The sequence below is a fragment of the Fukomys damarensis genome, unplaced genomic scaffold (assembly GCF_012274545.1).
Source record: "Fukomys damarensis isolate Sample0158 unplaced genomic scaffold, DMR_v1.0_HiC HiC_scaffold_1, whole genome shotgun sequence".
NCBI classification, from domain to species: domain Eukaryota; kingdom Metazoa; phylum Chordata; class Mammalia; order Rodentia; family Bathyergidae; genus Fukomys; species Fukomys damarensis.
In genome coordinates this window covers 12,370,306-12,397,983 of record NW_022900913.1, presented here as the reverse complement: position 1 = coordinate 12,397,983, position 27,678 = coordinate 12,370,306, and positions in this window count along the sequence as shown.

Here is a 27,678-nt window from a genome sequence, read left to right as displayed (position 1 = left end):
TATTTATTTTTAATAAAATGGGAGTATACTCAGCCATAAAGAATGAGAAAGTAGAGATATTTATAGCTAAGTGGATGCACATTGAGGCCATAACTTCTCAGCAGCACAGAGCCCCCTTCTCCACACCTTGCCCCATAGATTTCAAGAGTACTGAATGTAGCTCTGCAGGATATGGACTTCCGTTTCCCCACCATGTCCTTTGTTACAGATGGAATTGTTTTCCCCCAAAACTCATGTTGGAGCCCCAGACATGCAGTACCTCTAAATGTGACTATTTTAGAATTAGGACCTTTAAAGAGGTACTAAAGTTAAAAGGTGGCTGCTCTGCCAATAAAGAGACAGGCTTCAGCTGGTTCTGAAGACTCTATCTTCAACAGGGCTGGTGAGATGTTACGCTAGTATCATAGGCCTGGGCTGATTTTGGCTTCTGCATGATATGGACACTGGGCTTCTGCACAGTCCCCCAGCGGGGCCTGAGTTTGGTTTTGACCAGAGCTACAGAGCCGCAGGAATGTCCAGTATTGGCTGGACAGTTTAGTTAGAGGTCCTGGGTCATACGAGGGCCCCATGCCTTTTCATCTTCTTGTTCCTTCTCTGCTTTCTGGCTCAAGTTCCTTGCCATTGCCAGGTACTCCCACCAGAGGCCCAAAACAATGGGTTTATCTGATTGTGGGCTGGAATTTCTCGACTGTAAAACAAAATAAACCTTTCCATTCTTTGAGTTACTAGTCCCAGGTATTTGGTTATAAATACAGAAAGCTGACTAACACAAAGGGCTTATGAGAACTGATTTTTTCCTTTGCAATTGGTAGTGGACCCTGAATTGGGTGCTATTTTCCCTCCTCTATAATGCAGCTATATCAGTTGGTTGGTTCAGGATTGTAGTATACTAGTGGATTCAATTTTTAAACATTTGGGCAGCTCTGCTCCCTGGAAATGTGGCTGAGGTTCTCAAGTCAGTGAGCCTTCCTTAGGAGCTCACAGAGCTGTGATAAAAATCAGATGGTGCTTTGACACCAAATATGCCAGCACTTCTCAGAGCCTTGGACTTTCTCTTATTGTTTGCATTTACTACCATTTATCTAATATGATAATTCACAAGGAATATAAAACATGCAAAAAACCAATATAGACACAATATTATGTATACATGTACATATATACATATTACATGTATATACATATATTATGTATTATGAACTTGCAATCCTCAGCCTACTAAGTCACTAGGATACAGGTATGGACCATCATGCCTGGCACAAATCTATTTATAACAAATTATTCCAAAATATTTTGATGCATTTAATATTATCTAATCTAAAAATAATTGATTCTAAGATATACCATCAATATAAAAACAGCCAAGATGGGATCCCCCTCTCCCATGTAAATCCAGGACACAATTTCACACAGAATTTAGAAAAGACAGAAGGAAACTTTTATTAACTTAGTGCTTGGCAGAGGAAGAATACAAGACTCCTTTGAGAAATTTTTTTTCTCATTGAGTTTATTGGTACATTTTAGATATATGGTTCAGTTACATTCATCATTGGGATCTTGTACCTTTACATGACAGGTCTTGGTTCTCATTTTTTCCCCATACCTCTGTCCCTTGAGAATTTATGTCATAAGCTGGTACCTATATTCAGGTTTGTGGTCTGCATTTACAGCTCTTGTGTGGCCCAAAAATTCTAAAGAAGAGAATTTAGTTGAATTGAATACCTGGCAGAAACAATTTCATATTCCCTCTGGAAAACTTCAACCTCTTTATTCCAGACTGTCAGCAACTGAACTATATAAAACACTGGACTGTAAGATGCAAAAAGATTGTTTAAAAAGTACATCTTTTTAAAAAATTGAGTAAGTACATTTTAAAGTAGATGAAGTTGCTTACTTTGACTATTTAGGATGATTTCCTTAAAATGAGATTATATTTTGCTTGCTCTTGTGCACAGAAGGGTAGGGAATGAGTTTTATAGTAAAAAAAAATGTTCAAGCCATGGCTTCACTTTTAACTGAATCTGTAATTTACACAAAGCAGATTATATTTTGCTTGCTCTTGTGCACAGAAGGGTAGGGAATGAGTTTTATAGTAAAAAAAATGTTCAAGCCATGGCTTCACTTTTAACTGAATCTGTAATTTACACAAAGTACTTAACCACTTTCCTCCTGTAAAAATATGTAGTAGTAACATCTGTGCCTCTGGTACTTGTTACAGAGTTAAAATGAGATCAGCACAGAAACTAGCATTTGACAATTTTTTCACCTTTAAAAGTTTTCATATTGGTCCAGCCTTGCAGTACATAATATTTCCATTCCTTGTATGGAGCTGGTCCATGTGCAAAACACATATTCGTTCCTTTTTTCATCCCCTTCCCCTCTCTTCTCTCCCACCATCTCTTGATCTCCTTCTTATTTGAGAATGATCTATTTCCCATCCTCCTGTTATCTGTCTTTTACTTTGCTCTTTATTTATAATTTGGGTTTCTTATATAAGAAGAACTGTGAGATATCTAAGCATGTGTATCTCATTGATTTCACTCAACATTGTGGTCTCCAGGTGCATCCATTCTTCTACAAATGATTTAAGTTTATCATTCTTTATGGCAGAGTAGTACTCCATTGTATGTAAATACCATAATTTCTTCATCTATTCCTGATCACATAATCATAAATATACAGGCTGCTCCCAAGATTTTGTTTTTATGAATTGTGCTGCTGCAATCATGGGTATGCATGCACTGCTGTAATATGATGTCTTTGACACTTGTGGAAAGGTATCTAGAAGTGGAACAGCTGGGACAAATGAAATTTTTAGTTTTAGACTTTTGAGAACTCCCCATAATGTTTTCCAAAGAGGTTGCACTAATTTACATTCTCACCAACAGTGTAGAAGTGTTCCCTTTCTTCTGCAGCCTCTCTGGCATTTGCTATTATTTGATTTCTGGATGATAGTCATTCTTCCTGGGATAAGATGGAATTTTGGTGTTGTTTTAATTTGGATTTCTATAATGGTCAATGATGTTGAACATTTCCTTGTGTATTTATTGGCCATTTGTACTCTGTGAAGTGTCTATTCATTTCAGTTGCCCCTTTTTTATTGGGTCTTTTGTTGGGGGAGTATAATTTTTTAGTTCTTTTTATATTCTTGATATCAGCCCTCTGTCTGAGGAATAACTGACAATTTTTCCCTATTCTGTACATTGTATCTTCACTCTCTTGCTTGTTTCTTTTGCTGTGCAGAAGTTTTTTAATATGATATGATCCCATTTGTTGATTCTTGGTATTATTTTTGTGCAACTGGGGTCCTGTTCAGAAAATCCTTGGCTATGAAATAAAGAGCTTTATCTATTCTATCTTCTAGCAGGTTTAGTATTTCTCTTTTAACATTTAGTACTTTGATCCATTTTGATTTTAATTTAGCACATGGTGGGAAATCTAAATTCAATCTTTGGCATGTGGAAAGCCTGTTTTTCCAATATCATTTATTAAATAGGCCATTTTTCTTCCAGTTTATGTTTTTGGCCCCTTTATCAAAGATCAAATAGTTGAATGTGCTTGGTGTTGTTTCTATACCCTCTGTTATGTTCCATTTAACCTCATGCCTGTTTTTGTGCCAGTACCATGCTGTTTTTGTCACTGTAGCTTTGTAATATAACTTCAAATCTGGATTGTGATGCTTCCTGCTTTGCTCTTGTTACCCAGGAGTGCTTTTGCTATGAGTCCCTTCTGGTTCCATTTGAATTTTAGGATTGTTTTCTCTAGTATGTAAAGAATAGCATGTGGACTTTTGTAACATTTCATGCTATTCTATTTTACCACTTTTCATTGCATGGCAGCATCTTTCCATTAAGATGCACACAGGTCTACACTTCCATTTTTTAGGGTTGCCTAATATGGTGAAAAGGAGAGCAGGATGTTACTCTGGTTCAACATTTAGATTATTTCTAACTTTTAATAATGGATAATCAAAGCTGAAATCATTAAAAAATGACCTGTGTTTTACATTATCTCTTCACCCAGATTCTTACCTGTTCTGCATTTCAAACCACTCCTCAAACCAGGCAGGGTGGTGCATGCCTATAATCCCAGCCCTTGGAGGCTGAGGCAGGAAGATTAGGAGTTCATTGGCAGCTGGAGCTACACAGTGAGTTCAAGGCCAGTCTGGGTTATGCTGTAGTTTTTTGGTAGTTCTGGGGACTAATCTATAGCCCCACACATAGGAGGCAAACATTCCTTCCCTACTGGAATTTCTAAGCCTCAGACTCATGCACAATGAGCCTCCAGTAGTTCACCAATAACAGGTCAGTTTCCCACCTTGCCCCTGGTTTCTGCAGAAGTTTTAGCTCCTAGGCATCGCAGCAGTAAGCTAGGGTTCTCTGTATCTGCTTGTCTTTATAGTTTGGGGCAGTAGTTTGCCCTGTGATCTTACTTTTTAAATGGATTTAAGAAAAGATTATTTTTCAGCTTCCTTGGCTTTTTACATGTTGACAGGATGGAGTGGAGACTTCTAAGATCCTCACACACCAGACTGGAACCATAAAGTCCTCCAAATTTATTTTGAAATATTTTGACAATAATATTTCGGTATTACTATTTTTTCAAAATAATCTAAAAATTCATTTGGAACCAGAAGAGACCTAGAATAGCAAAAGCCATCCTAGGCAACAGAGACATGGCAGCGGGTATAACAATTCCCAATTTGAAACTATACCACTAAGCCACTGTGATAAAACAACATGGTACTGGCAAAGAAACAGACCTGAGGATCAGTGGAATAGATTTGAAGATACAGAAACAACTCCAGATGAACTCAGTTACCTCATCTTGGACAAAGGAGACAACCATCCTCAGTGGAGGAAAGATAGCCTCTTTAATAAATGGTGTTTGAAAAACTGGATTTCAATCTGCCCAAGATTGAAACTAGACCCTTATCTTTCACCATGCACTAAACTAAAATCCAAGTGGATTAAAGAGATCTAAATATTAAAAAAGAGAGTCTAAATTTGCTGGAAGATAAGTTAGGCAGAATTCTTGAAGACACTGATGTAGGAAAAGACTTTACGAACAAATCCTCAGTAGCATGGGAACTAGCAGAAAGAATCAACAACTGGGATCTCATCTTATTAAGAAGATGCTGCACTGCAAAAGAAACCATCAACAGAACAAAAGGAAAACCTACAATGTGGGAAAACATGTTTACCAGCTGCTCCTTAGACAAAGAACTATTATTTAGAATATATAAAGAACTACAAAAAATCAGTCCCCGCCAAATATAAAGACCTGTTAAAAAATGGGCGTCTGAAATGAACAGACATTTCTCAAAGAAGTAAAAGCAGCACATTAACATATGAAAAAATATTCCACATCACTGGTCATTTGAGAGATGCATATGAAAACAACACAGATCCCCACCTCAACCCAGAAAGAATGTTGTTTTCATCCACGATCCCACTCGTGGAACAAGGTTCAGGGGCCCAGACTTGGGAGTCAAGGCATGGAATCACCACGCAGACTCCAGGGAGGTTTCTGGAACACTTCCGCTTTATTCAGGAAAAGCGCAGGTTTATATAGGGTAAGGCAGGGGTGGAACCAGGGTGGAGTCAGGATATTTGGCACATCATTTTTGGCCACACATTAGTTTTGGGATTGTATGTTTTAGGGACTGAGGTGAATGGACTCAGGACTTTAGAGATTTTTGAGAGGAACAGTTTATCTGTCTAAGATTAGATCTCTACACACCTGAGGGGGCGGATTATTACAGCCCTAATAGGCCTCGGAGTTTTCTCATGAGAGATGGGTGTGGAGCTCCTGACTCAACCAGACATTAATCTGATCCTCAAAAGAATGGCTGCTATCAAGAAATCAAACAACAGCAAATGTTGGTGGGGTTATAGGGAGAACGGAACCCTTCTCCATTGTTGGTGGGAGTGCAGACTGGTGCAACCACTGTGGAAATCAATATGGAGATACCTCAAAGAACTAGGATTAGAGGTGTCATTTGACCCAGCCATCCCTGTGCTGGGTTTCTTTTCAAAAGAACTAAAAAAATCATATCACAGTGATACATGCTCACCCATGTTTATAGTGGCGCAGTTTGTAATAGCTAAAACTTGGAAACAGCCCATTTTCCCTTCAGTTGGAGACTGGATAAAGAAGTTGTGGTTTTTCTATAAAATGGAATACTACTCAGCCATAAAGAATGAGAAATTAGAGTCATTCATAGGAAAATTGATTCATACTCAAGTGAAATAAATAAGTCAAACATGTGTAAATACCAAATAGTTTCTCTGGTGTGAAAAACTGTAATTGTACGTAAGATCCTAATGGTATAATTGACAATATGAATTAAGAAGAAAAGTGCTAAAGGTGTAGGGGAAGTGGAAGGGTAGTGTAGGGGAAATAAGGGAAACAAAAAAAATGAAAAAATGGAAATAAAGTATTTGTAAATGGGGAAGGGAGGAGGGGGTGAAGGGAGGGCAGGGGCAAGGGGAAAAAATGAGAACCAAGACCTGTCATGTAAAGGTACAAGATCCCAATGATGAATGTAACTGTACTGTATACTGAAAATGTACCAATAAACTCAATGAGAAAAAATATTACTGTTATTTCTGTAATAGTGTTTTTTTATTTTTCAAAGAAAAGAAATCTATGTTATCAATCTGAATAAAGACTTCATCAAAGTACCAAAAAAGTAGATGGCAAAAAATAAACTTAAGAAGCTCTGATCAAAACGAGTAGAGACTGAAAAATTTTCTTTAATTCCATTCTGGTTGGCATGGTGTCTTTCAAGTTTGGTAGAGATTTCACAGAGTTTTGACATGGTGGGAAGCCATCACATGAAGCAGATTCTCAGGTTATGGGACAACAGGTGCTTGCTGACTCTTCACCTGCTCTCTCCACCTTGCTGACTATCTACCTGTGCTGAGGCCCTGCTCACAGCTGCGATCACTTAAACATGTTTCTCCCCAGAAAACAATCAGAGTATCAGGGCAGATAGGAAGGGAAAAGAAGGGATGAATCCAAAAATACAAAACTCTCTTATAGAAAACAAACATTTCTACAGTTCTGCTTTGTAAGCCATTTAGCAGCAGCTGGTGAAGAGAGAGCAGAAAAGAACACTGGATCTTCCAGAAGAATTCACTGAGATTTTACCAGATTCTTCCTTGATGTGGTCTCAGTTCCTGTGTGCTGTTCAAAGCCCTTTTTGAAGCTCACTGCCAGAGTAGGTACCAGATTATTTTCCTAGCTGTCATTCTTCCCAGCAGCAGCCACAGCTAATGAACAAATGAATATCTCAGAGCTGGCTAGGAACCTGGACAGAGGCACACGGTGGAAAAGCTAGGCAGGAAGTTCTCATTGTTTGGAAGCCAAGTGTTCTCTTCATTTTTATCAATGCCTGCTGCTCCCATTGGCAAAGCTGATGGCTCACGACAGGGGCATTGCTCCATTAAAGCTGCTGGCAGACCCCAGCCTGGGGATGCTTTCCAGAAAGTCCTGCACAGATTAAACATCCAGCAGAGACCAGTGCATGTTGACAAAATGGCCTGAGCCCATTTTTCAAAGTAAAAATTGAAGTTGTGCTTTGGAAGATATAGACATGGCTCACTGAGAGAAAGTTTAGTTTAAAAGAGGAAAAAAGTAATAAAAGGCACATTTCCTTTCCTGGTTTCGCTCCTTTATCTTGAAGAAAACTAATACACGAATACAATCCAGAGAAACAGCTTTGTTACCACCCACTCCTGAGCACATATGTTATGCAACAAGGAGGCTTAGTACCTTTGTGAAAAACAAGCCACCCTAATACCCATCATTTCTTTATTCAAACAATCTTCTCCTTAAGCTTGGGAAGAAGAGGCAATTTAGAGGTTCTCTTAACGGACAACTTAACTATGAATGGTTTTTCGATTCTTTTTCATTTACCGAAGAGTGACTATTCATCTAGGATTTCCTGCTAAGCAGAGATGAACCAAGGTAAAAAATATTCAAACGTAGTACAATCCAGTACATCCTCACTCCATGACAAAAATGTGCCTGTCAATAAACATGCACATGCTAAAGAGAAAGAAGGGAAAAACAGAAGAAGCGATCCATGCACGATTGAAAGGTTGTGTTTGGGGTTGAGTTTCAAGTTTCAGCTGTGTGGCTTGAACACTTTCTTAAGGAGGGAAAGAAGAAATACTTGTATAGACAGAGCCAGACTGTAGTATGTCATGGCTCCTCCACAACTCAACAGGGTAGATGGTTAGAGGAAATGTAGAGGAAGCATACAGGGTCAGGTGCTCATGAGCTTTATTTTCATCATACTTGCACAGGGTATTTTACTTGGTGTTGTCAGGCCACACTGAGTTATTTAAAATTAGTTATTATTGGAGTCCTTTTATTTTCAAATTGTTTGGGCTAGGAGGATTACATGTAAGGCCGAGTGGAAAATATAAATCTGGAAGATTTTTTAAAATAAAAAGGTAGGACATTGAGAGAGTACTTCCTACCTTGTGTATATGCACTTCAAATTGATTATTGATGTCACTGGAGTTTCTTTATCTTGTGTTCCCGCACCATAGTATTCAGGGAGGCTGCTGACATGTATGGGTAAGGGCATTCTTATGTTTTTCTAAATTATAATTTAAATCAAAATTTTCCCTAGTTACTTTAATGGTTTCTATCTAGATTTCCCCCAAAGCCTCATGCTTTTATAAGTGGAGCTTTGGAAGGCGATTGGGACATGGGGTGTGATGCTCAGCAGTGGATTCCTCCACTGATGCGTTTATAGCTAAATGTAGTGTTGGGAGGTGAAGCCTGATTGGAGGAGATGGGTCCACGGGGGCGTGGCCAGGAAAGGTCTATCTCCCTCCTCCTCCCTTGATCTCTGTTTCTAGTCCTTTGTCCCTTCCTCTCTGGCACCCTTCCCCTGCTCTGCCACCTTAAACTGAGCAGCTTTGCTCTTGGACACTCTTCTATAAATGATGTTTCTGCCTTCAACCAAACATGGACCAAATCCCCTGCAACCATGAGCAAAAATAAACGTCTCTTCCTTTAAGTTATAGGTGTGGGGTTTTGGGCCCCAGAAACAGGAAATCTGAGTAATATAATGAGTAAATCAATTCTAATCTGAAAAAAATCAAAACAAAAGCCCCCTCCCATCCCTTAGCCTGTACTACAACCCAACTACCTCAACATTAGGAGACATAATTGCCATGTCTTAGAATGTTTGCAGTTTCCAACTTTGTACTCAGAATAACTACCTGTATTAAGCCTTTGGGAACTACTTCTCGAGTCAGGAAAGTCCAAACCTTACTTTGTCGTCTGAATGTCTCCTCCTTACCGTAAAAGATTTATCTCTGTGGTTACCTCATAAGAACTCCCTGTCTCAGGTGTTGGTTGTCAGATCTTCCTCTCTGAGTCTATGTGCTTCCATTTTCCTGCTATGGCTCTTATTCGATGGACCCATTTGGATCCCTTAAAATGTTATTTAGACTTACTTTAAATGTTCTATCAGGCAGGTAACTTTCCTCACATCCATTTTAGGAAGTTAAAATATAAGGTAATGGGACAAGTAAATATTCTGTTTCCTCCTCTAGAGAAAGTAGTCATCAGTTAAATAAATACAAAAATGAATATAAATTGGTTTGCCTGAGAAATATTGACATGAGCACTTTTCACCAATTTGTTGGTCATTAACTATTAAATATCTCCATAGAAGAACAGATAAATGGATGGAAAGCATAGATAGATAAGTGGTAAGGGAATCAGAAGACCTGAGTTCCAGTTAACTGTGTGATCAGCTCTGTGATCTTAGAGAATACATTTTTCCCTCTACGTGACCATAGTAATCCTGAGCAGAAAGATTGAAGTAGGAAGTATCATAGTCCCAGATTTAAAGTTACACTGCAAAACTATAGTAATGAAGCAGTGTGGAACAGGCACAAAAGTAGCCACACAGACCAACGGACTAACACAGGAGACAGAGAAACAGCACCTTGCACCTTCAGCCATGTGAGCTTTGACCAAGGGGCCAAAACACACTGGAGAAAAGAGAGCCTCTTTAGCAAGTGGTGCTGCAAAAACTGGTTTTCTCTACTTGCAGAGGACTGAAACTAGATCCTTCTCTTAGAAGGAGCTATAATCAAAGACCTTAATGTAGAAACAGAGACTTTGAAACTAGGGAAGGTAACACAGAAGAAGCACTTGAAGCCACAGATAGAGGCAGAACTTCCTGCACAGTACTCCAGTAGGACAGGAAAGCACACACACACACATCAACAAATGAGATCACGTCTAACGTAAAGGCTTTTTCACAGCAAAGGGACAATCAGAAGAGTGAAGAAACAATCTACAGAATGGGGAAATATCACTGCCAGCCACTCTTCTAGTAGAAGACTAACATCTAGAATATACGGAGAACCAAAAAATTAAACCTCCAAAACCAAATGACCAAATTAAAAAAAAAAGCAATAAACCGCATAGACATCTCTCAAAAGAAGAAGTACAAATACCAACAAGTGCACGAAAAATGCAATCAAAGCAGCTCTGACAGTCCCTCCTTCTCCAGTCAGGATGGTTAAAGCAACAAACGCTGGTGAGGATGTGGGGAAGGAAGTACCTTTCTACACTGTCGGTGAGAATGTAAATGAATACAATCACTGCAGCAATCAGTATGGAGATTCTTAAAAAAATGAAAAATAGAAATAAAAGTAGAAATCTCTTCTGGGTATATCTGTGATACAATACCCATGATGTCATGATACTTGTGACACTAGTCCATGTTTATAGCACAGCAATTCATGCTAGCTGAGCTCTGGAAATAGCCTAGATGCCCCCTGAAAGACAGATGGATAAGGAACACGTGATATATGTATATATATATGTATGTAGGAATACTATTCAGTCCCTAAAGAAGAATGAACCGATGTATTTGTAGGAAAATGGATGGAACATGAGACCATCATGTTAAGTGAGCTATATCAGCAGAAAAAGTTAAACATTGTATAGTTTCTCTCATACGAAAGATCTAAAATATAAATAAATAAAATAATAAAATAAATAGATGGTAGGAAACATAGGAAAATGGATGGAACATGAGACCATCATGTTAAGTGAGCTATATCAGCAGAAAAAGTTAAACGTTGTATAGTTTCTCTCATACGAAAGATCTAAAATATAAATAAATAAAATAATAAAATAAATAAGAGATGGTAGGAAACAAAGGCATGCTTTTCAGAGATGGGAAAGAGAACATAGGAAGGGTATAAGAGAATGGTAGGGAGAGGGTTGAATGGTGGGCAGTAGTCAAATGCCAATTTCACAATATGAATGTAACTATTATATGTTGTAAATATAGGTAATAGTTTTTACTTAACTCAAAATCATTTCATTCCTCACCCCTAGTGATTTCATCATTTTATAAACATGCAAGTGATAGCATTTGCCCTATTTGAACAATAGCATTATTCAGAGGTCTACATGAGATGCTGTGACTGAGGAGTCTGGGTATATGTTCATAATTGCACAGTACTGGGATTGACAAAGAAACAGTTATTATGCCAACACTTACCTTTGTGGGCTCGGTGGCAGTCATTCTGTCCAGGGTGCAGTGAAAGCTCACTGTGGTTTGTGTTTGGATTTTTCTGATGGCCAGTGATGTTTGGGAGTTTCTTTTATTCACCTCTTGACCATTTATATGTCCTTTTAAAGAAATGTCCGTTCAGGCCCTTGGCCCTTTTAAAAATTGGGTTATTTTTCTTACTATTGAGTTGTTTTAGTGCCTTAGATATTTTGAATATTAACCCTTGTCAGATACATATATTTTGCAAATATGTTTTCCCATTCCACATGTTGTCTCTTTACTTCATTGACTATTTTGCTATGAGAAGCCTTTTAATTCGATAGAATCCCATTTGTCCTTTTTTGCTTTTGTTTCTTGTGTTTTGGGATCATATAAAAAATCACATCCAATGTCACAAATTTCCCCCATGTTTTCTTCTAGTTGCTTTACAGTTTTATATCTGATATTTAGGCTTTTAATTCATCTTGAATTGACTTCTGTATATGGTTTGAGATAAGGTTCTCATTTCATTCTTCTGCATATGGGCATCCAGTTTCTTTTTTTTTTTCCTTTTTATTGAGTTTATTGGTACAATCTAGGTATACAACACAGTTACATTCATTACTGGGATCTTGTACCTTCACATGACAAGTCTTGGTTCTCAATTTTTCCCCTTGTCCCTGCTCTCCTTTCACCCCCTTTCCCCTCCCCATTTACAAATACTTTATTTCCATTTTTTCATTTTCTCATACTTTTTTCTTTTCCCTTGTTCCCTTTCCCCTACCCTTCCCACTTTCCCTACACCTTTAGCCCTTTTCTTCCTATTTCACACTATTAATTATCCCATTAGGATTTTGTGTGCTATTATAGTTTTCCACACCAGAGAGACTATTTGATATCTACACACATGTGATTTATTTATTTCACTTAAGAGTATAACCTCAATATGCATCCATTTTCCTATGAATGACTCTAATTTCTCATTCTTTATTGCTAAGTAGTATTCCGTTTTATAGAAAAACCACATCTTCTTTATCCAATCTCCAACTGATGGGTAAATGGGCTGTTTCCAAGTTTTAGCTATCACAAACTGTGCTGCTATAAACATGGGTGCGCATACTTCTCTGTGATATGATTCATTTAATTCTTTTGGAAAGATACCCAGCAGAGGGATGGCTGGGTCAAATGGAACCTCTAGTCCCAGCTCTTTGAGGTTTCTCAATATTGATTTCCATAGTGGTTGCACCAGTCTGCACTCCCACCAACAATGGAGAAGGGTTCCTTTCTTCCTACAACTCCACCAACATTTGCTATTGTGTGATTTCTTGATAGCAGCCATTCTTTGTGGGGTGAGGTAGAAACTCAATGTTGTTTTCATCTGCATCTCTTGAAAGACCAGTGATGTGGAACATTTTTTCATATATTTACTTGCTGCTTTTACTTGTTTGTCTGAGAAATGTCTGTTCATTTCAGATGGGCATCCAGTTTGCACAGCACCATTTGTTAAAGAGGATTTCCTTTATCCATGGTGTGTTGTTAGCATCTTTGTGCAAAATCAGTTGACTTTTAATGCATTGATTTACCTCTGGGCCCTCTATTCTGTTTTAATCTATCTTGTTATGGGGATTCTAGCTAATAACTCAGAAGAATAGAAGGAAAATTATTCCTTCAGTCCACAATTACACATTGTGTTCACTTTATGCACAAAATTAAATGAGTTATGTGTTAATATTTATATACTTTTTTTTGGAATGCATGTTTATTTCAATAAAGAGTGCATTTAAAAAGCACTGGAAGAAGAACAACGTGATAAGAAGAGACACTAGCATTGAAAAAAGAACAGAAAATAATGAAAGGATGCAGAGGGAAAAAAGCTACAATTGCTCGCATTCCTGCAGTTGGGTTCTGTGGAATCACCTGTTGCCAGCCCTTGATACTTTGCTTTTCTTTTGATGTCTCTCATCATTAGCTCCCAATCTGCACTGTTTGCCAATAAGTTAGATTCTCCATCAGGCTTTGTCTTCTCCCCATGTGTGCTAGTTTGGACTCCCCACCTGCAGGATTCGTGTTTATGATCCTTCAAAGAATCTTCTCATCTTGAACTTGACTCATAGTAAGTGTCCACTTTTCACTGATAAATTGCTAGTCACTCACGTTTCGGTCAGATAAAGAAAGAGCATACTGGAAAAGTGGCAGGGGAATTTTCTTGCCATCATTTCAGGATAGAACAGGCATTCTTCTACCTATAGTCTTAAAGAAATGCAAAGAAATGGACCAGGAAGATGATAGTCTCCAGTAAGTTCTATGGCTTGTGTATGTGACAAAAGTTAATGATTTAAAAAACAAAGCGAATAATTGTTTGGCCAACTCTGTATCAAATAATCTACTTCCCAATTGATTTTTTAAAAATAAAATTGACTAAATTACCCAATTGTTTTGTCTTTGTGTATACAGAGCCTGAGTTTCTATCGATGAAGCTATATTTCCTGCTCATGCTCTGTAACAGCTGTAATTTGGTGATTTGAAATAACTTAATGAGGTATTGATTATGTCTGTTCAGCACGCTGGAGAACAACTTCCATCACTGTGGAAGGCAACACCGTAAGGGAGAGGATGAAAGACAGGTATGTTTCTAAAGAATAGAGCAGCTGAGTTCCTGTCAGCTTGGTTACTTGAATTGGATGTGTTAGAGAAATGAATTATTTAATTGTACATGAAAAACATGAGTTCATTTGCCCACTTGGAATTTGCAATTGGAACTAAATCACATGCATTTCGGGAAACGTAAAAGTTAAAACCACTAGCTCAGAGACGAATTGTAGCAACAAGTTATTTTTTGAGCCAGATTTTAGTGGTGAAACTAGAAGAATAGAGAAAGCCTTAGAGTAAAAATAAGGCTCTAGGGAAAGGGAATAAAGGAGCTGTTCCTCTTGCATACTTCCTAAATACTCCCTGGTGGTTCTTAATGAGTTGCATTATTGCAGCTTGGCTGTGGAGTTGGGTGGGGCTCTGCCATGAATTAGCAAGATGCAGGGAATCTGAGTGAGGGCACCGCAGAGGTAGGAACACTGGGTCCAAGTCTACATATTCCACTTGGCCAGATTCTGATTTGATGCATGAACAGTTGGCATCCTGAGGGTTATCTCCAAATTACCCAGCATTGCAAAAGAACTTTCTAGTATCACTGGCCCAGGGACTATATGAAATAGATAATTTGCTCTTGGCTTGGTGTATTTATTTTTTTAAATTTTTATTTATTTATTTATTTTTGGTACCGGCCATTGAACTTGGGTCCTTGTGCTTGCAAGGAAGGCCACCGAACCGCTGAGCTAAATCCCCGGCCCTTCGGGGTATTTATTTAAGCCACTGATCTGCTCTCTTCGTGGTCACTTCCATTTCATTTCATTGAGGGAGGTCTTCAGGGCTTCTCTACAGAGGAATCTGGACCTTGTGAATTTGAATGTTGATAATCTTAGGGATGTTAGAGGGATTTGCACTATATTAAACACCAGTTTTAGATCTGTTTTCTCTGTCTAAAGCAAGACATTTATGTTAAATCTCTGCTTACTTATTTGATTACAATGAATTTGGACTTCTGAATGAACCTAGGTTGCTTCTATTACAGAACAGATGAGAACCAGAAAGCATGGCACAGTGCACCCCAAGATAGAATGGTGTTGCATTTCCAGCCATTGCATTCTGAGGAGGCTCCTGGGACTAAGAAATCACTGGGAAAAGAACAGGCAGACATCTGTTCAGGGTGGTTTACATTTCTTGCCCAGAGGAAATCTTAGAGCCCTTCAGCTCTCAAGTACATTCTTAAATTTAAATTTAATTTGGCTTCTTGATTTGAGGCAAATTCTTGGCCAAGGGTGGTTTTTGTGTTCTAATAGAAAGTTGGCAAGGTCTGGAGAAACTTCGGTTGTCACACTTGGGGAGAAGGGAGGTGACAATGGCATTTAGTAAGTAGAGGCCAAGGATGCTGATAAACACTCTGGGGTGTCCATTCACAACAAAGATGGGTCTGGTCCCAAACACTAAAAGTGATAAGGCTGGGAAACTCTAGAGGGAAAATCCAATTCCTATGGCCAAGGAAGAAATACTAGGAAACTCGGAAGGACATAATTTCTGCTGACTAAAAGAAAAATACACCAGCCAGAGAGGTAAAAATATGACAAGACGATTTAATGTACTTTTCAGGTGTGTGGCATTATCTGGACTGTGTGTCTTAGAGTCATTTTGGACACCTGCCCAAAGTCTTGAAGTTGAAACTAATTTGCATATAATGATATTTACATAAAATATATAGTTATAATAGATACAAATCATAGTGTGTTTTAAAAATGCACTTCTTGCTTCCATTGCCACGTAATTATCTTTTACTCAATACCTACTGGACCCGACACTGGGTTCAGTGTGTCTTCTAAAACTATTTACACTTGGATTCTTTTTATTATAAAGCAGCAACTCACTTTAGCTGTGTTTAGGAGCAGAGACCAACTGTTCTAGAATCAGAAGGAGCTTTCCATGGATGCCCTGCTTTTCTATGTACAGGATAAATCAGTACAAAAAGAGGCAGCTTTGGCATGGAAACATTTTCATAGTTTCTAAATAGAGGAATTTGGGCCCCATGCATTTAAATATTGATGGTATTAAGGATGTGACAGGGATTTGCATGTTACAACCTTAAATGCCAGTTTTAGGTCTGTTTTCCTATTCTGCAATGAGACGTTAATGTTAATGTTAACTTTAAATTCTCTTTCAACCCAAGAGCCCAGAATTCTGTTTTCTTCTGCTGGCCAGAGAGTTGAGTCACACACTCACTTGAGCAGACTGCAAGTTTTGATAACTATTTATTTTGGGAAATTCAGAAAGCTGCAAGAATTAGGCAGCAAACTTTGAAGGTGTGCCTAGGTGTATTTTTGGGGGATGAATTCTGTATCTACATAATAACGTAAACAGGACAGGACTCTAAAATGTAAAGGACTGGAGTAGGATGTGATGCTAGTAAGACCGTGATTATGTTTCTATTCTCAGTTGTTTTCTCCCTTTTCCTTTCCCTCTCACTTGCCCTTTCCCCCTCCTCCATCTCTTCTCTCTCTCTCTCTCTCTCTCTCTCTCGCTTTCTCTCTCTCGCTCTCTTTCTGGTGCTGGAAATCAAGACCCAAGACCCCTTGCATGCCATGCTAAGCACAAGAACTCTATCACCAAGCTGCTCCCCCAGCCTTCTATGCCTATTATCTTAAAAGACAAGAAACTTCCATCCTGTAATCCCAGACATCACAGTTGACCTTGAGAATGGTGTGCAATCATGTGCTATTAGTCACGGAGGGACAAAATAAAATGGTATGGATGGGTCAGGATCCCTGGCGCCTCTTCTCAATGTGGTAGCTGAAGATTAAGAAGAGTTGTTTTGCAGCCTCCTCTATCCGAGCTGCACATGGAGCATCAATGAATGGCACTCATCTTTCTCTGTAGATTTTGGAGCCAGCAGAGAGATGGGCTAGTGAAGAGAGAGAGATGGGGAATACAAAGAAAAGTTGGCTTCACCGATGAAGAAAAGATGGCTTACATGTAAACCAAACAGACGTAGTCATAGTCCCTCTCAACTGGAAAGACTGCAACAGCTGTTCAGGGCTTGCTGGACTGGCTCAGGTGAGCTCCTTCCCTTCAGCTGGTCAGAATGTCTGAGCTCCTGAAGGTCGTGGAGCCTCTGAAGGGTCTGAACTTGGGGTGGCTTCTTTCTTTCCTCACCTCACCAACCAGTTGTTCATTCCTCCCAGTGGGAGCAATGACTGAAGGCAGGACAGCTGTTTCTCCCAATAATTGTCCCTCCTGGGTGCAGGGTGCAGTCTCTGCTCTCCTTTGAAAATAAAGAGTTAGAAATAAAATTTCTCCAAATTTAATTGAAACTTTGAATTAAAATACATTCCCAGTGTAGAGTTTTCCTGAGTGGCTGTCAGGGAAATAAGAAATCTATCAAGGCTTTGGAGAGCTGAAAAAGCAACGATCAGAGAGTTCTCTGAGAGACTGCCCATAGTAAGGGGATCTCCATAAAAATATCTCTTAATGCCAACTGATGAGAATTAGACATTTTCATGCAGAGCTAAAACTGGCTAGGAGGAAGAACTTCAAAGTGAGAAATGTGGGAGATGGAATCAGGGATGTGAGCCCCATACAGAACCATGAGCCTGAGAATGACTTCCTTCCATTTGCCTTCTCTAATTTTACCTTCCTTGGTTCTACCACTGGAGAATTCTCCAGCTTTCTCTCAGGCATCCTATGGATTTTTAATGCTCTCAAGTTGTCACCCTTCCTAAATGATAACAGTAATTACCTGTGAGAAAAACTGGAAACCCCAGACTTTGAAAGGAATCCTAACATTCTCACAGGGCTTTAGGGTTCTTATATGTATGGTTACCTACAGTCCCCATTTGTCTGGTCTCTCTCAGTCTGTGCCTGATTTCCTGGTAAAGCTATTAATAGTCCTTCTATCCACTCTCCAGAATGTCCTAGTTTTGATAATTAATCATCTAGTCATTCTGCTTTTTCCTTGATGTTTGATTTGTTCTTTCTAAAAAGAGGGACAGATTTATTGTTACCTATACAATTATAATTAGTTTAATGAAAAGCTATGACATGTGAGTTGGAACTGTGATGGTCTTTCAAAAAGTTGGCACTTCCTACCAACTCTTCATTTATACTTTGTTTAACTCCTAATTAGAACTCTTTGGTTTTCCAGCCCCTATTATACTACCAATTATTGTAAGCCTTACTGTAAAAAATGAGACAAAATTGTTAAGTGGGTCACCATCCCTGGTCTCAAAACAGACTCTTATGGAGCATTGCTCCCCAGTTTCTTCTGCTGGATGTGGAATCCACGAAGCCCTTCTTTGCATATGATTCTCCAGCCACACCTTCCCTACCAGATTGTCAGACCTTGCCTGCTATCTCCCCATTTATTATTGCTGTGTTACCCAGAAGAGAAGAGTCCACATGTCAAAACAGATTGGCCCTCTCCTTCCCTTCCTGTCAAACTTGCTGTCGGGGAAGAGGGTTAGTGTAATGGTGGTGGATTCACATGAATGCTCTTTGCCAGCATTGATAGCCAACCAATAGTCCCCCAGTATGGCAGTTCTGTTTGTTAAACTAGGAAAATATTTCTGAACCAGCCGGTCTATACCATTGCCCCAAAGTCCTGCAAGCTGTTTGCACCCCATTCCTTAGCTCTTCTTTTAGGCATTTCTGGATGTCTCCAGATCTATCAGATAAGGGTCAAGAACTGGTGTAGCAAGAGATTACAGGGTCCTTGTTCCATCCTATTCTTCTCAGCTCTTGCCCATGCCATACAGGTGGCTGGACACCGCCTCTGCTTTATCTGCAATATCTCCACTTCAAGGTAATGGTGCTTTAGAATTGAGCTTAATACTTTCACGATTGGGTGCATGTGTGCATGTGTGTGTGTGTGTGTGTGTGTGTGTGTGTGTGTATGCATGTGTGTGTGTATGCATACTTTTAGGATGTCTGCAGGTATCTTTGCTACTCCATAAGTTGGACAACTTTTTTTTTTCACAAATAGAAAGTTGATACCTTTAGAGGTACAGCATTCTCTTACAACAGAATAGGAGCTAGTACTCATCTGACAGATGGTCATCCAATTTTTGAATAACTTTGGTAATGACAGGTTCACTACCCGTGAAGAATATTTTGTCCTCTGAAGTCAATTACATGGAATGACCTACATTTATTTCTCCGAAATATTCTGTATCTCAAGGAGCCAAATATGATAGCAACAGAATTAGTCTCTCTTTGTTTAAAAAATGTTTCTCTAGATGATCTTTGCTTAGCAATTTCCTCTATATCCATATTCATGAACATTTCATAACATTTGAGAAGTGCCACAAAACTAAGGGGACTACACCATCCTGACTGGCATCTTTTGACTGGGAAATATGCTTTGGGATTATTTGTGAAACCAGTTATTCGTATCAAAGTTATTCCTGTGGAAGGAATCAGTCATTCTTATGAAACAGATGGATGCGTGAGTGAATGAAGGAATGAACACAGTGAAGGATCTTGGACAGAAAGTTATCTTGTAGCCTTTATAGGAAATTCCCTGAGGATATGAGCTTCATGACCTCTGGTTGGCCTATTTCAATATTTCATTAAAACAACAATCAGAGTTTCTCCATCCACCCAGATGACATCTCCTGAGCTAATTTAGGCAATGTCTTCTGCTTCTTCAGGGACCTGCGTGAGAGTCCTTTGTCTGGCTGCATCCCAGATTAGCCTTTGTGCTGAGAGGACAGAGGCAGAAAGAATAAGGGGCAAACACACATCACAGAACTCTAGCACTGTAGAGAACTCCAGGGTCAAATTTCCCTCTTCGTGTAGTAAATGAGCATTTTCCTTTATTCTAGATGCCCAATTACATTCTGAAGAAATCATGGCAGATATGATCCATTCTTTCTGAAAACCAGATGTTATTTCAGTTTTGGATATTCAGAAAGAAGCAAAACATTACAGGGAAAAGTGGAGTTCTTTGTTTATTTGTTTTGACTTTCTAGAAAAACTGTGTGTTACAACCGATGCTGAAACCTAAAGATAAGAATAATGTATTTTGCCTTTTGACCAACACTGCCTCCTGCATCCTTCTCCTCTTCCTCTCATACCTCCTTCTCCTCTTCATCCTCCTTTTTTTTCTTCTGTGATACTAGGGATGGGACCCAGGAGTGCTGACCTATATCCTCAGCACTGTTCAATTTTATTTTCAAACAAGGTCTTGCTAAATCACCTCGACTGCTCTTTAATTTTTGATCCTCCTGCCTCAGCCTCCTGAATATCAGGGAGTACAGGCTTGTGTCACCATACCAAACTCCCTCTGACTTCTAATTAAGCCAATAAGGTACCTGTACCAATTTTCCCAGAGTATAATCAGAAAAGCAGAGAAAGAGACTTCCTCTTGAGAACTCTAGTTCTAGGACATTTAGTTCTGGCTATGTAGAGAAATATATCCATTGATTATTTTGTGGGAAAGTCATAGCATGATTGACTTTCTTCTACTTTTGGAAGAAAGGATGTTTAGCCTAAAAAGTACTTCAGAGACCCTCTAGCTTGTACTTTCCTGCAGAGGAGACTGTGGCTTGTGCATTGACAATGAACAAATATATCTCTCACATGGCAGCAGGTATAACAATTCCAAATTTGAAACTATACTACAAAGCCACTGTGATAAAATGGCATGGTATTGGCAAAGAAACAGACCCGAGGATCAATGGAATAGATTTGAAGGTACAGAAACAACTCCAGATGTACTCAGTTACCTTATCTTGGACAAAGGAGCCAATCATCCTCAGTGGAGGAAAGATAGCCTCTTTAATAAATGGTGTTTGAAAAACTGGATTTCAATCTGCCCAAGATTGAAACTAGACCCTTATCTTTCACCATGCACTAAACTAAAATCCAAGTGGATTAAAGATGTAAATATTAAAAAAGAGTCACTAAATTTACTGGAAGATAAATTACACAGAACTATTGAAGACATTGACATAGGAAAAGACTTTATGAACAAATCCTCAGTAGCATGGGAACTAGCAGAAAGAATCAACAACTGGGATCTCATCTTATTAAGAAGATGCTGCACTGCGAAAGAAACCATCAACAGAATTAAGTGACAACCTACAATGTGGGAAAACATGTTTACCAGCTGCTCCTCAGACAAAGAACTATTATTTAGAATATATAAAGAACTCAAAACAATCAGCCCCCCAAATATAAAGACCCGATTAAAAAATGGGCATCTAAAATGAATAGACATTTCTCAGACAAACAAGTAAAAGCAGCAAGTAAATATATGAAAAAATGCTCCACATCACTGGTCTTTCAAGAGATGCAGATGAAAACAACATTGAGTTTCTACCTCACCCCACAAAGAATGGCTGCTATCAAGAAATCAAACAACAGCAAATGTTGATGGGGTTATAGGGAGAAAGGAACCCTTCTCCATTGTTGGTGGGAGTGCAGACTGGTGCAACTACTATGGAAATCAACATGGAGATACCTCAAATAGCTGGGAATAGAGGTTCCATTTGACTCAGCCATCCCTGTGCTGGGTATTTTTCCAAAAGAATTCAAAGAATCATATCACAGTGATATATGCTCACCCATGTTTATAGTGGCACAGTTTGTAATAGCTAAAACTTGGAAACAGCCCATTTACCCATCAGTTGGAGACTGGATAAAGAAGATGTGTTTTTTCTATAAATGGAATACTACTCAGCCATAAAGAATGAGAAATTAGAGTCATACATAGGATAATGGGTACATATTGAGGCTATATTCAAGTGAAATAAATAAATCACACATGTGTAAATACTGAATAGTTTCTCTGATTTGAAAAAGTATAATAGTACATAAGATCCTAATGAGATAATTGACAATGTGAAATAGGAAGAAAAGGGCTAAAGATGTGGGGGAAGTAGGAAGGGGGAGGGGAGGGGAAATAAGGGAAAAGAAAAATATGAGAAAAGGAAAAAATGGAAATAAAGTGTTTGTAAATGGGGAGGGGAGGAGGGGTGAAGGGAGGGCAGGGATAAGGGGAAAAAATGAGAACCAAGACCTGTCATGTACAGGTACAAGATACCAATGATGAATATAATTGTACTGTAAACCTAAAATGTGCCAATAAACTCATTGAGGAAAAACAAAACAAAACAAAAAACCAATTATATCTCTCAAAGGGCTGGGCATCGAGAACAGTATGGAACAGTTCTGAATGACCGGCTTTATGGCTTGGGTGTACCTGGCTCACAGCAGACTCCTGTCATCCACCTCCCTCTGTGAGGATCTGCAGAAAGGGAAAGGAGGATGCGGCCAAAGACTCCAGCATGTGGAGGTGTCTCTTAACACATAGACATTTTTAACTTAATTCTATGGTTAGGAAAAAGCTCAAATCTCTCAGCAGGCCTGCCTGCCAGGCAAGAGTGCCCTGAGCAAATAGCAGGTGTATGTTAGTTATCTTCCTGGGGTAAAATGTTTGTAAATCATCACCATTCTGATTTCTACATGTTCCCAAGGTTGATTGTTTTGAGGGGACTAAAGAAACCACTTCTGCCTAGGCTTGAGCTTTCTTCCTAAGTTCTGGTGAGGATTCCATACATAAATACAAGGAGACAGGAAGCATTACAAGAGCAGAGAGGAGGTGGCAGTGGGATGTGGATGGGTCTGAGTGACACTGAGAAAGTAGAGGTGTGAGTGAGGAGAGCAGTCAAAGTGACTGGTTGGAGAGCGTGAAGATGATTTGCAAGTGACTTCCTCAAGTTTGGTTTCTGGCTCCAACCAACTAGGAGTCTGCAGGCTGGCCCCTGGAGCATGTAATTAGCAAAGACCTCCCTGGTGGGTTCAGATCTCCTGCTCAGAGGAGGGATGAAAGACATAGAAGCAGAGTTAAAGAGAGAGATATGGGGACCCAGGATGACCCATGCCTGAGCAGTCAGAGATTTGAACAAGAAAAGGCCTTGGACACCCAGAGCTGTCAATATTTATAGGCGACATCACAGTTAGATTGTGGTAAAGGGGCTACATGGAGTTGCTGTGGATATGTTGCTGATGCAGGAAAAGCTTGCAGAAGAAGAGATAACACATCCTTGCGTTGGGAACAGAACAGACAAAATACAGGTTGCAGTTAGTAATTAACCTTGTCTTTTTAGTAAAAAAAGGTTTTAACTCTGGGAACAGATTTTGGGTTCAAGTCACTCTGACCTTGGCATGTAGGCTTTGGCCAGACCAACTTCTCTAAACAAGCCAATTGTGGGGGTTAACTCTTTTTTTTTTTTTTTTTTTTTTTTTTTTTTTTTTTTTGGTATGGGGGAATCAAACCGAATTTCTTGCACTTGCGAGGCAGGCTGCGGAACCACTGAGCTAAATCCCCGGCCCTGGGGTTAACTCTTTATAGCCTGCACAGCTCACAGCCTGCGTTGGGCACAATCGATGGGGCAGTCTCCCGTATGTAATTCCCATTCTCCATTTTCTTGTTTTACTTAAAGCCCCACGTGGATAGTCACTTAGCTAATATGGCCAGGTATCTCTTGAAGGTCATGCTCAGCCACTATATCCCAGGTGACACTTTGTTCTCTAATAGTATTTGTTAATAAATCAATTAAGCCTCTTAGGTTTCGTTGTGGGCTGAGGGTCTTCAGAATCCTATGGGGCCATCAATAGTAGACATGTAGGGCTGGTTATTTCACAACTACGTATGGCTCTAACTCAGGCTACCAACCGATCATTTAATTTACTCACACCACTGTTCACTCAAATAGCAGCCTAGAAATTGTTCTCCTTTTCTAAATTGACTGCTGTTCAAGGCTGAATTGCACATGAGCTGCTGTTTTTTGTTTATGAGAACTCAATATATCTACTCCCTCACTGAATCAGAAAGGGACAATTTTGATTAATATTTTAGTATTTTAAAATGGCTCCCAGATAACATCTGATTCATCCCTGTAACAATTTTGAGAGACAGGAAGGAAGCAGGTAAATGGGCATTTCACATAGTTTTTACTTAATGGCGAATTTAGTGCTGTTTGGCCTAAGATGAAAACTGAAGAAATTATTCATGTGGAATCTAATTTAAGATCATCATTCTTGATGACATTTATAACTTGCTGCTGGCAAGAGTTTTCCTTGTTGTAGTACCATGAGGAGAATTATACTCTGTGTTTGAAGGTGACACCAATGACCACCCCTCCCGTTAGTGACACAGGTGCTATGTGGTGTTTTTTCTAATAGAAAGGGTAGCTTTTCATTCAGTCGTTTATTCTCTGTCTTGACATTGTGATGATAGTCACACAGTTCTGGTATCTGACTTGGGATAAGCATTACAGTCATCACCACAAGCAGGGAAAAACAAATTGCTTGCCTGGGGATTTGAACTTCTGTCACTGGCCTCATTAGGATGGTGTGCTAACCAGCAAGGGTAGCCGTGGGCATGCAATTATAAAACAGCATGAATCAAACTTGGTCTAGGGCCCTGAAATTTAACCTTTGGATATATACATTAGCCTTGATACATCTCTATGGAAGAAAGTGACCTTTCTCTAAAGACATTTACTGCAGAATGGTTTGCGGTCACCCTTCACAGGAGCTTATTTTTCACATTTAATAAAGATAGAAACATTGGTGATCCTTGAAATAAAAGTTTAGTGTTTCTATCATACTAGGTATTTATTTTGAACAATATTTACAGTTATGTCACTCATCTGTGAAAATTGCTTTGAATAACTTCCTTTTAATGATAAGAGCATGCTTGAGCTACATCTGAATTTATGTTTCAGGGAATTATGTGGGAGAGATTAACATTTTAGAATTAGAGCACAAATATTACAACACTAGTAAAATGGGGACTTCATAGACATGCTAGAAAATGAGACAAGATCCATAAAAGCATCATTAAAAGAAAAAAGCAAATTCTCTGCAGTTAACTCTTTCTGTGAACTGTTTTGAAAATAAAGCACTTAGTTATAATCCTTCATGATTTAAACACCGGTGGGTTATATAGGTAGATGACCATGCAAGGGAATGAAGCTGTGGCAGAAATGGGTGTCATATTTACAAAGTGGAAACCACCTGCCTATTCTGATTGGCAAAGATATTCCTCCCCCCTCTCCTTCACTTCCCTTGTTCTATCCATCCAGATGTTCTCCCATCCAAATCTCCTGCCAGGGCCACTGTGCTGGTCTGTAGCACCTTTGTTTCCCGTGGTGATGACAGCTAAGTTTCCATCTGTCTCCTCTCTCCAATCCTGCCTCCCTTTAATCCGCTTCTCATTGTTTAGAAAAAGCAAATGAAGTTATGTTATTGTCCCACTTCACTTCTGACCGCGGATTCCGATCGCTTTCATCACAAAGTCCTCAGTCCTGCTTAGCCCTCCAACGACTGGTTGTTTCCCATGGGTTTTTGTGGCCCCTGAGTAGTGACTGTGTATGCAGGTACATTAGCATCTTGGAAATGGTGGGCTCACGTTAATGAAAGGCCCTAAATTTAAATCTCTTACTTTATCTCTAACCTAAATTACTCTTATAACCACTGAAGTTTATATATTTGTGTTGAAGCATTAAGTACATTTTCTGTGTCTATTTATGACCCTCTTTTGATATTTCTCTATCTTTCAGCATACCAGAGCCTAAGGAAAAACACGCTGAAATGGCTTTAGCTATTCTCCCACCTGAAAAGCCCGTTCCCTCAGCCCTCCAGGCCTGTTTCTTTCTCTGCCCTCTGAACACACCTGCATACCTTAGCTCTACCTTCAGGAATGTTTCTTACTTTCTGAACTCTTTGATGTTCTCCTTTGACTGTGGAACTTCTCACAAACTATTCACATCCATATTTTCTCTTCTGTGGCTGAATCCTACTCATACTTTAATTTTTTCAGATTAAAAACGTTTTAAATTACTGTGGATTGAGTCCTTCTCACCGAGCTACATCTCCAGCACTCTTTTTACTTTTTATTTTTGAGACAGGGTCTTGTTAAATTGTGAAGTTGCCCAGCCTGTGCTTGAATTTGCAGTCCTTCTGCCTCAGCTTCCCAAAGTGCTGGTATTACAGGCACAGTAGGTCTTAGCTGAAAGGTCACTTCCTCTTTCCAGAACTTTCCTTGATAAGAGGAGTCTCTTCTCACAAGCCTCTCATTCAAATGTTGGAATCTCCTTTCTTACCTCCCTATGCTGGTTGGTTGTTACTACTGGTTCATATTTTCCCACCTAAACTGTAAGATCTTGACAACCTTGCTCATTACAGTCTAGCAGAGAGCTAAGCAGCACACAGACATTGAATATATATATTTCGTCCTAGGAATATATATATATTTCTGTCTCACTGTTGTGATCCCCATGACCCACGACAATTCCTGACACAGTGAGTGCTCAGGAAATGTTTTATGAATAAACTTTGTTAATTACTATACATTCACACCGATCGTATCAGGAATTGGGATACAGATGTCATGATACTACAACATTGACACAGGAAGACAGCAGCTGCCATTTTCCTGGCCTAATCTGATGGCCCATCAGCAGCTTGTCCTCAAAGAACAGGAAGCCATGATGTTCAGCCACCAAGTTTTTAGCATTTTAAATTTTTTAATGAGTTTACAACTTCCTTCAGTGGGAAAAAAAACTCCATAATTGAGGATGACTATGTTAAAAAGAATAGTCTTTAACTTTATCTCATGAAAACTTGGTTGAATATTTGCTTAGATAACAAAAAGTTCAAATTATTGAAAAGACAGTTGACCCTAATTAGCTAAGAATACAAATACAGCTTCATGCCAAAATCCAGCACAGTTCTGAATTCACAAGTATGATTAAATCTGAGATGAACAAAAGCTATGCACTTGTTTAATGCATTAAAAATTGGAAACAACACAAATGCAAAAATGTTTTCTGAGTCTCAGTTTTCTAAGATCTGTGTCTATGATCTGTACAGTTAGGTGGTACATTTAAATATTTTTCTTTAAAAGCCTGTAAAATAGGGTGTTGCTGGGCATGGTGGCAAACGCCTGTAATCCCAGCCCTTGGGAGGCTGAGGCAGGAGGATTGCGGTGAGTTTGAGACCAACCTGAGCTACATATTGAGCTCCAGGTTGATCTCAACTTGATGGTGAGACCCTGTCTCAAAAAAAAACAAAAAACAAAACAAAACAAAACCCCCCCCAAAAAAAACCCCAACAAAAAAGCCTAAAATAAGGCCTTGATAGAAATTGACCAACTTCTTTGAAATTAAGAGCCTTATTGTGATAGTTTAGGAATAACAGTGAATAATTATTATTTAGATATCTATTTCTTACTCTTATTTTTGTATACAGAAATATAATTGAATCATGTTATTTATTTAAGGCAAGTGTAATTATTATTTCAATTTTGGGTAAAAAGAGGATTAAAGATCAGAATGTTTAGGTGATTTTCCCAAGGGCACACGGGATAAGTAGCAGTGGTGCACTACATTTTTTGTACATTAATCCAACCTCTCCCTCTCAGTGTGTCTTGAATTCTAGTTAATAACTGTCCACAGTGGTATACTAATTACTGCTTAATTAACTGTTACCCTTTCCTTTCTTTTCTCTTCCTTTCCCTCCCCTTT